We start from the raw sequence: 10484 nt of genomic DNA, 5'->3' as shown, positions 1-10484 counted from the left end.
CTATGTGAGGGAGAAATTCATTGACTACAGCCCCTCTAGTGTAGAGAGAATGCTAATGGTGAAGAGGACAAGCTCCACTCGGAGCTATGAAGAGAGAATGAAGCAACAAGACCCTGGGTTCGAGGAGATTTTGAGCAAAATATGTGTGACGAATGTGCAGTGGATCAACGACAAGGATGGGATACCCAACCAATTGAGGAGAAGAGATTTGAGCCCTTAAGCTAGAGGGTGACTAGAGTTTGTGAGGAGATCCCTAATCCATACATCCAACACTTCAGAGGTGACCAAGGAGAGAGCTGTGCTCATCTACAGCATCATGAGAGGAGAGAACATCAATGTGGGGGAGATAATTTCCAACAACATTAATAAAGTGCTGGAAAGCACCAATGACAACATAAGGTTGGCATTTCCCAGCATCATACAAAGGCTGTGTGATAAGGCTGGACAAGTTTATCACTGCCAAGAAGATTGCAAAACTGGTGGCTGTCCATCCACTCAATAGGGCTAGAGAACGAAGAGCCCATGCTCATGAACCACAACAACAACAAGCAGAGGGAGAGGCAGAAGAGCAACCTCAATTCCTAGCACTTCAACCACCACCACACCACCAATATCAACAATTTCCAAAAGGTTTCAATTAGGAGCAACTGCAAGGAGATGTACACCAAATGAGGGGAGATCTACACCATTTGAGGGAAGATGTCAACCAATTCAAGGAGGCTCAGCAACAACAATGGAGCCAAGTCAACCAAAATGTTCAACAACTCCAAGTGAATTGGGAGCATATGAGGAAGGAGCAACAAGGACAATTTGACTAGGGAGAAGTGCGAAGCGCACTAGACAAAATAGGAGAGCAAGGCAAGTGGAAACAGAGGAACTTGGCCGAAATTAGGCATTTCTATGATGCCAGGACATTATCCAGGAGGCAGTATGACATCAACACACAAGCGAAGCTGAATCACTTGTGTAACGCTGTTGCCGCTCTAAACCCAGGATACCCAACTTTCATGCAAGCGATGGAAGAGCTAAGTTCAAGACAAGAGGAAATCTTAGCCAAACATAAGGAATATGAGAAGAATTACATAAGGAGGCTAGGATTTTGGAAGTCGAAGGATGCCAAGGCTCAAGGAGGTTCCTGCAAGCCAGATGAAGGTGGCTCATCCCCTCCCAAGAAGAAGGACAAAGGGAAGGGGCCGATGAACTGAAGATGAAGCTGCTCAAGGATTCCCATGGTTGACACTTTCTGAATTTCTGCACTATGTTTAAGTTTTGCTTTATTTACTCTTTGAATAATCATGCTAGGATAGTTTATGTTTCATGCTTAGTTTTTTTTTATTTCTGTTTGAAGTCTTTATGAGTTTTTTTTAACAAGAAAGAAAATGTAATGTATTTCAAGTCTTCACTTCAATTAAATAAAAGTAGAACTTGTCTCCATAAGAGTTACTATGATTTGTGCAAAAACAATAAGAGAGACCAAGGCCAAGAGGGATCATCAAACAGACTAAGAAACAAAAAGTTAAGTGTAGAACCTTGGATAAACTAAAAAGAAAATGAGTAATATAGAGAACTAGTCTTAGAATGTATAACAGAGGGAAGGCTAAGGGGTGTTCCTTGAATATATCCATAGAACCAAGAGGTAGTAAGCAATAAAGACCCAAGGCTCTGAGCATCAACTACTGGGATAAAAAAGAAAGAGAAACATTAAAAAGCTCAAAAGTAAGTAATCCTAGTAGATGCTTGTGGTGAAGATGTGTAAAGAAGAGACCTGGCAAGTAAATTCTTAGGGGTGTCTCAACACCTAGTACCCTAAAACCAACTGGTTTGGGAGTGCTAATTGAAAGCCTAATTAAAGGGTTGTCTTGAGACAAAGCACTTAGAGTCGTGGTCAATAATCAAAATAACCTTTACTACTTCAAGGTGACAATCAATAGAAAGGACCCCTAAGGCCTATACCTGAGTGAACCTTTAAGGATCCAAGAGCTTTCCATGACAATTAAAACATTCATACATGTGTTAGACACTTAGTTTTACTCTTAGTTGTATTGTAATCTTTTGAAACCAAAGCCTCAATATATAAAAGTTTACTCACATTGATTTGCTTGGGACAAGCAAAATTTAAGTTTGGTGTTGTGATGACTTGCATCATCTACCCTTCTTTCTTGCATAAAGAAGACCATAAAAGAGCACAAATCTAATTTGATCAGTACAATTCAAGCATTATTTAATGAATATTATGGTACACTTCTTTGAGATGAGTTGTGCTGAATTGCAGGTGAAAAAGGTATAAAAAATGGGTAGAAGACAAGCAAGAAGCTAGGCGTGTGAAACTGGCGTTCCACTTGAGGGAAAATGCCACAAAAATGCAAGGGCATGGCACGCCAGGACCTAAGCGTGGCACGTCAATACTAAATTCTAGAAGGTAGATCCAGGCATGCATGTGGGCGTGGCACGCCAGGGAATGGGCGTGGCACACTAGTAATATATTCCAGAGAGCAAAAAGGGGGACACAAGAAGGGCGTGGGACGCCAGGCTAGGCGTGGCACGCTGGATCCATCAACTACTATGGGCGTGCCACTTGAAGTCGAAGACGTGGCACGCCAGCTCCAGAAAGCCACTTTGGCGTTGGTGGACGAAATTGTGATTCATATGTTATTGCATTTTGTAAAATTCATTGCTTTTTCTTTCCCTGGCAATGGCGCCAAAAACTTGGTGTCAATGCCATGGTTCACAACTTCGCACAACTAACCAGCAAGTGCACTAGGTCGTCCAACTAATACCTTACGTGAGTAAGGGTCGATCCCACAGAGATTGTTGGTATGAAGTAAGCTATGGTTACCTTGTAAATCTCAGTTAGGCAGATTAAATGGTTTATGATAAGTTCGAAAATAAATAATAAACAGAAAATAAAATAGGATCGAAATACTTATGTAAATCAATAGTGGGAATTTCAGATAGGCGTATGGAGATGCTGTGCTCCTCTTGAATCTCTAATTTCTTATTACATTCATCCAATCCTTCTTACTCCTTTCCATGGTAAGCTATATGTAGGGCATCACCGTTGTCAATGGCTACATCCCATCCTCTCAGTGAAAATGGTCCTATGCTCTGTCACAACACCGCTAATCATCTGTCGGTTCTCAATCAGGTTGGAATAGAATCCCTTGATTCTTTTGCGTCTGTCACTAACGCCCAGCCTTTAGGAGTTTGAAGCTCATCACAGTCATTCAATACCGGAATCCTACTCGAAATACCACAGACAAGGTTAGACTTTCTAGATTCCCGGAATCCTACTCGGAATACCACAGACAAGGTTAGACTTTCCGGATTCCCATGAATGCCGCCATCTATCTAGCTTATACCACGAAGATTCTGTTGGGGAATCTAAGAGATATGCGCCCGGCCTAAGGTAGAACAGAAGTGGTTGTCAGTCACGCGCGTTCATAGGTGAGAATGATGATGAGTGTCACAGATCATCACATTCATCAAGTGGAAGTGCAATGTATATCTTGGAATAAGAATAAAAGAGAATTGAATAGAAAATAATAGTAATTGTATTGAAACTTGAGGTACAGCAGAGCTTCACACCCTTAATCTATGGTGTGTAGAAACTCCACCGTTGAAAATATATAAGTGAAAGGTTCAGGAATGGCCGAATGGCCAGCCCCCAAAACGTGATCAATAGTCTCCTAAGATGAAGAATAAAACAAAACTGAGACAAAGATGTCTAATACGATAGTAAATTATCTTATTTATACTAGACTAGCTACTAGGGTTTACATGAGTAAGTAATTGATGCATAAATCCACTTCCGGGGCCCACTTGGTGTATGTTTGGGCTGAGCTTGATCTATCCACGAGCTGAGGCTTTTATTGGAGTTGAACGCCGAGTTATAGCGTGTTTCTGGCGTTCAACTCCGGGTTGTGACGTGTTTCTGGCGTTTGACTCCAGACAGCAGCATGTACTTGGCGTTGAGCGCCACTTTACATCGTCAATTCCCGAATAAAATATGGACTATTATATATTTCTGGAAAGCTCTGGATGTCTACTTTCCAATGCCGTTGAGAGCGCGCCATTTAAATTTCTGTAGCTCCAGAAAATCCATGTTGAGTGCAGGGAGGTCAGATTCCAACAGCATCAGCAGTCCTTTGTCAACCTCCTTTTCAGAGTTTTGCTCAAGTCCCTCAATTTCAACGAGAAATTACCTGAAATTATAGAAAAACACACAAACTCATAGTAAAGTCTAGAAATGTGAATTTAACATAAAACTAATGAAAACATCCCTAAAAGTAGCTTGAACTTACTAAAAACTACCTAAAAACAATGCCAAAAAGCGTATAAATTATCCGCTCATCACAACACCAAACTTAAATTGTTGCTTGTCCCCAAGCAACTGAAAATCAATTAGGATAAAAAGAAGAGAATATACTATAAATTCCAAAATATCAATGAATATTAATTCTAATTAGATGAGCGGGACTTGTAGCTTTTTGCTTCTGAACAGTTTTGGCATCTCACTTTTTCCTTTGAAGTTTAGAATGATTGGCTTCTCTAGGAACTTAGAATTTCGGATAGTGTTATTGATTCTCCTAGTTAGGTATGTTGATTCTTGAACACAACTACTTTTATTAGTCTTGGCCGTGGCCCTAAGCACTTTGTTTTCCAGTATTACCACCGGATACATAAATGCCACAGACACATGACTGGGTGAACCTTTTCAGATTGTGACTCAGCTTTGCTAGAGTCCCCAGTTAGAGGTGTCCAGAGCTCTTAAGCACACTCTTTTTGCTTTGGATCACGACTTTAACCACTCAGTCTCAAGCTTTTCACTTGGACCTTCATGACACAAGCACATGGTTAGGGACAGCTTGATTTAGCTGCTTAGGCCTGGATTTTATTTCCTTGGGCCCTCCTATCCATTGATGCTCAAAGCCTTGGATCGTTTTTTTTTCGCAAGCCTTTTCTTTTTCACTGATTTTTCTTGCTTCAAGAATCAATTTCATGATTTTTTAGATTGTCAATAACATTTCTCTTTGTTCATCATTCTTTCAAGAGCCAATAGTTTTAACATTCATAAACAACAAGATTAAAAATATGCACTATTCAAGCATTCATTCAGAAAACAAAAAGTATTGTCACCACATTAATATAATTAAACTAAATTCAAGGATAAATTCGAAATTCATGTACTTCTTGTTCTTTTGAATTAAAACATTTTTCATTTAAGAGAGGTGAAGGATTAATGGAATTATTCATAACTTTAAGACATAGTTACTAAACACTAATGATCATGAAGTAGAGACACAAAACATAAATGAACACAACATAAAAATCGAAAAGCAGAAAGAAATAAGAACAAGGAATGAATCCACCTTAGTGGCGTCTTCTTCTTGAAGGACCAACAATATCCTTAAGCTCTTCTATGTCCCTTCCTTGCCTTTGTTGCTCCTCCCTCATTGCTCTTTGATCTTCTCTTATTTCATGGAGAATGATGGAGTGCTCATGATGTTCCACCCTTAATTGTTCCATATTGTAGCTCAAATCTTCTAAGGAAGTGTTGAGTTGTTCCCAATAGTTGTTGGGAGGAAAGTGCATCCCTTGAGGCATCTCAGGGATTTCTTGATGATGAGCTTCCTCATGCATCTCTTGAGATCCGTGGAGGGTCTCTCTTGCTTGCTCCATCCTCTTCTTGGTGATGGGCTTATCCTCCTCAATGGAGATGTCTCCTTCTATGATAACTCCAGCTGAGTAACATAGATGGCAAATAAGGTGAGGAAAAGCTAGCCTTGCCATGGTGGAGGGCTTTTCGGCTATTTTGTAGATTTCATTGGAGATGACTTCATGAACTTCTACTTCTTCTCTAATCATGATGCTATGAATCATGATGGCCCGATCCACAGTAACTTCAGATCGATTGCTATTGGGAATGATGGAGCGTTGAATGAACTCCAACCATCCTCTAGCCACAGGCTTGAAGTCCAATCTTCTTAGTTGAACTGGCTTGCCTTTGGAGTCTCTTTTCCGTTGAGCTCCTTCCACACATATGCCCATTAGGACTTGGTCCAACCTTTGATTAAAGTTGACCCTTCTAGTATAGGGGCGTACATCTCCTTGCATCATGGGCAAGTTGAACGCCAACCTCACATTCTCCGGACTAAAATCTAAGTATTTCCCCCGAACCATTGTGAGATAATTCTTTGGACTCGGGTTCATACTTTGATCATGGTTCCTAGTGATCCATGCATTGGCATAGAACTCTTGAACCATTAAGATTCCGACTTGTTTCATGGGGTTGGTTAGGACTTCCTAACCTCTCCTTCGGATCTCATGTCGGATCTCTGGATACTCATTTTTCTTGAGCTTGAAAGGGACCTCAGGGATCACCTTCTTCTTTGCCACAACATCATAGAAGTGGTCTTGATGGCTTTTGGAGATGAATCTTTCCATCTCCCATGACTCGGAGGTGGAAGCTTTTGTCTTCCCTTTTCCTTTTCTAGAGGATTCTCCGGCCTTAGGTGCCATTGATGGTAATGGAAAAACAAAAAGCTTATGATTTTACCACACCAAACTTAAAATATTGCTCGCCATCGAGCAAGAGAAGAAAGAAGAGAAGAAGAAGAAGAAGAAAATATGGATGAGAGTGAGGGATGGTGTTTCGGCCAAGGTGTAGAAGAGAGGGTTTGTGTTGTGTGAAAATGAAGTAGAATGGAAGGGTATATATAGGGAAAGGGGATAGGGTAGGTTCGGCCATATAGGGTGGGTTTGGGTGAGAAAGTGTTTTTGAATTTTGAAGGTAGGTGGGGTTTATGGGGAAGAGTGGATGGATGTGAGTGGTGAAGGGGGTAATTGGGAAGAGAGATCAAAGTTGTTGGGAAGTGTGACATGGGGAAGAGTGTTATAGGATTAGGAGGTAAGGTGGGAATATGTTAGGTGGGGATCCTGTGGGGTCCACAGATCCTGAGATGATTCTGTAAGGTCCACAGATCCTGAGGTGATCCTGTGGGGTCCACAGATCCTGAGGTGTCAAGGAATTACATCCCTGCACCAAATAGGCATGCAAAATGCCTTTGCATACCATTCTGGCGTTTAAACGCCGAGGTGATGCACGTTCTGGGCGTTCAACGCCCATGTGTAGCATGTTCTGGCGTTCAACGCCCATGTGTAGCATGTTTCTGGCGTTGAACGCCAGTTCCATGCTTGTTACTGGCATTCAGCGCCAGCTTTTCTCAAGGCATATTCCTGGCGTTCAAACACCAGAATGTTGCTTGTTTCTGGCGTTTAGCGCCAGATTCATGCTCTGTTCTGGCGTTGAATGCCAGCCAGATGCTCCTTACTGGCGTTGAACGCCAGTCTGTCCTTCCTCCAGGGTGTGATTTTTCTTCTACTGTTTTTGATTCGGTTTTTAATTTTTATATTTTTTTTTCGTGACTCCACATGATCATGTACCTAATAAAACACAAAATAACAATAAAATAAAATAAAAATTAGATAAATAAAATTGGGTTGCCTCCCAACAAGCGCTCTTTTAATGTCATTAGCTTGACAGTGGGCTCTCATGGAGCCTCACAGGTGATCAGGTCAATGTTGTATAGTCCCAACACCAAACGTAGAGTTTGGATATGGGGTTTTAACACCAAACTTAGTGTTTGGTTGTGGCCTCCCAACACCAAACTTAGAGTTTGACTGTGGGGGCTCTTCTTGACTCTGAACTGAGAGAAGCTCTTTGTGCTCACTCTCTTTTGTCACAGAGGGATGGCCATGTGCCTTAAACACCAGGTAGTCCCCATTCAATTGAAGGACTAATTCACCTCTGTTGACATCTATCACAGCTCCTGCTGTAGCTAGGAAAGGTCTTCCAAGGATGATGCATTCATCCTCTTCCTTCCCAGTGTCTAATATTATGAAATCAGCAGGGATGTAAAGGCCTTCAACCTTTACTGACACGTCCTCTACTACTCCATAAGCTTGTCTTAATGACTTGTCTGCCAATTGTAATGAGAACAAGGCAGGTTGTACCTCAATAATCCCCAGCTTCTCCATTACAGAGAGTGGCATAAGATTTATCCCTGACCCCAGATCACATAGAGCTTTTTCAAAGGTCATGGTGCCTATGGTACAAGGTATTAAGAACTTACCAGGATCTTGTCTCTTTTGAGGTAAAATTTTCTGAATCCAGGTGTCTAGTTCACCAATGAGCAAGGGAGGTTCACTTTCCCAAGTCTCATTACCAAACAACTTGGCATTCAGCTTCATGATAGCTCCTAAATATTGAGCAACTTGCTCTCCAGTCACATCTTCATCCTCTTCAAAGGAAGAATATTCTTCAGAGATCATGAATGGCAGAAGGAGATTTAATGGAATCTCTATGGTCTCTATATGAGCCTCAGATTCCTTTGGATCCTTAATAGGAAACTCCTTCTTGCTTGAGAGACGTCTCAGGAGGTCTTCCTCACTAGGATTTTTGTCCTTCTCCTCCCTTGTGCATTCGGCCATATTGATCACATCAATGGCCTTGCACTCTCCTTTTGGATTTTCTTCTGTATTGCTTGGGAGAATACTGGGAGGAGTTTTAATGACTTTCTTACTCAGTTGGCCCACTTGTGCCTCCAGATTTCTGATGGAGGATCTTGTTTCACTCATGAAACTGAAAGTGGCTTTTGACAGATCAGAAACTAGATTGGCTAAATTAGAAGTGTTTTGTTCAGAATTCTCTGTCTGTTGCTGAGAAGATGATGGAAAAGGCTTGCTATTGCTCAGCCTATTGCGTCCACCATTGTTAAAGCCTTGTTGAGGCTTTTGTTGATCCTTCCATGAGAAATTTGGATGGTTTCTCCATGATGAATTATAGGTGTTTCCATAAGGTTCACCCATGTAATTAACCTCTGCCATTGCAGGGTTCTCAAGATCATAAGCTTCTTCAGAAGCTGCCTCTTACCATTCAGACTTTGAGAGATCATGTTGACTTGCTGAGCCAACACTTTGTTCTGAGCCAATATGGTATTCAGAGCATCAATTTCAAGAACTCCCTTCCTCTGAGGTGTCCCATTATTCACGGAATTCCTCTCAGAAGTGTACATGAATTGGTTATTTGTAACCATGTCAATGAGTTCTTGAGCTTCTGCAGGTGTTTTCTTTAGGTGGATGGATCCACCTGCAGAATGGTTCAATGACATTTTTGAAAATTCAGATAGACCATAATAGAATATATCTAATATGGTCCATTCTGAAAACATGTCAGATGGACACCTTTTGGTCAACTGCTTGTATCTTTCCCAAGCTTCATAGAGGGATTCACCATCTTTTTGTTTGAAGATCTGAACATCCACTCTAAGCTTGCTCAGCTTTTGAGGAGGAAAGAATTTATCCAAGAAGGTCGTGACCAGCTTCTCCCAGGAGTCCAGGCTATCTTTAGGTTGTGAATCCAACCATATTCTAGCTCTGTCCCTTACAGCAAAAGGGAAAAATATGAGCCTGTAGACTTCAGGATCAACTCCATTCATCTTAACAGTCTCACAAATCTGCAAGAACTCAGTTAAAAACTAGTAAGGATCTTCAGATGGAAGTCCATAAAACTTGCAGTTCTATTGCATTAAAGCAACTAGTTGAGGCTTAAGCTCAAAATTATTGGCTCCAATGGCAGGAATGGAGATACTTCTTCCATCAAATTTGGACGTTGGCTTTGTGAAGTCACCAAGCATTCTCCTTGCATTATTGTTGTTGGGTTCGGCTGCCATCTCCTTCTCTTGTTCTAATGTTTCCGAAAGGTTACTTTTAGATTGTTGTAATTTAGCTTCTCTTAGTTTCCTCTTCAGAGTCCTTTCAGGTTCAAGATCAATTTCAACAAGAGTGCCTTTTTCCTTGTTCCTGCTCATATGAAAGAGAAGAAAACAAGAAAAGAAAAGGAATCCTCTATGTCACAATATAGAGATTCCTTTATGTTAGTAGAAGAAGAAAGGGGGGAAGAGTGAAGAAGAATGGGTTCGGATTTTTAGATGAAGAGAGGTGAAGAGAAGTGTTAGTAATTAAATAATTAAATAGAAAAAGAAAAGAGAGGGAGAATTTCGAAAATAATTTTGAAAAAGGGGTTAGTAATTTCGAAAATTAAAGATAAGATATGATTAATATTAAAATTTAAAACAATTAAAGAGAATTTTTGAAAAAGAGAGAGGTATTTTCGAAAATTAGAGAGGGAAAAGTAGTTAGGTAGTTTTGAAAAAGATAAGAAACAAACACAAAGTCAAAGAGTTAGTTGAAAAAGATATTAAAATCAAATTTGAAAAGATAAGAAGATAAGTTAGATAAGATATTTTGAAATCAAATTTTGAAAAAAATAAGATAAAAAGATAAGAAGATAAGATAAAAAGATAAGATTTTTAAGATTCTAGAATTTAAAGATTGAACCTTTCTTAACAAGAAAGTAACAAACTTCAAATTTTTTAATCAATCACATTAATTGTTAGCATAATTTCGAAAATATGATATAAAGA

At 40.2% G+C, this 10484-nt stretch overlaps 1 non-coding gene across 1 annotated transcript; it reads left to right on the top strand.

Annotated features, from left to right (window-relative positions):
• The first annotated feature begins 9228 nt into the window (after positions 1-9228).
• LOC112716166 (small nucleolar RNA R71) lies at positions 9229-9332 on the top strand. Its single transcript, XR_003160198.1, has one exon. It is a non-coding gene; the product is annotated as a small nucleolar RNA R71 (small nucleolar RNA).
• The last annotated feature ends 1152 nt before the right edge of the window (positions 9333-10484 follow it).

The sequence above is a fragment of the Arachis hypogaea genome, chromosome 1 (assembly GCF_003086295.3).
Source record: "Arachis hypogaea cultivar Tifrunner chromosome 1, arahy.Tifrunner.gnm2.J5K5, whole genome shotgun sequence".
NCBI classification, from domain to species: Eukaryota; Viridiplantae; Streptophyta; class Magnoliopsida; order Fabales; family Fabaceae; genus Arachis; species Arachis hypogaea.
The sequence above is the reverse complement of the archived record's forward strand: the minus strand, read 5'-3'. Positions and strand labels throughout refer to the sequence as shown.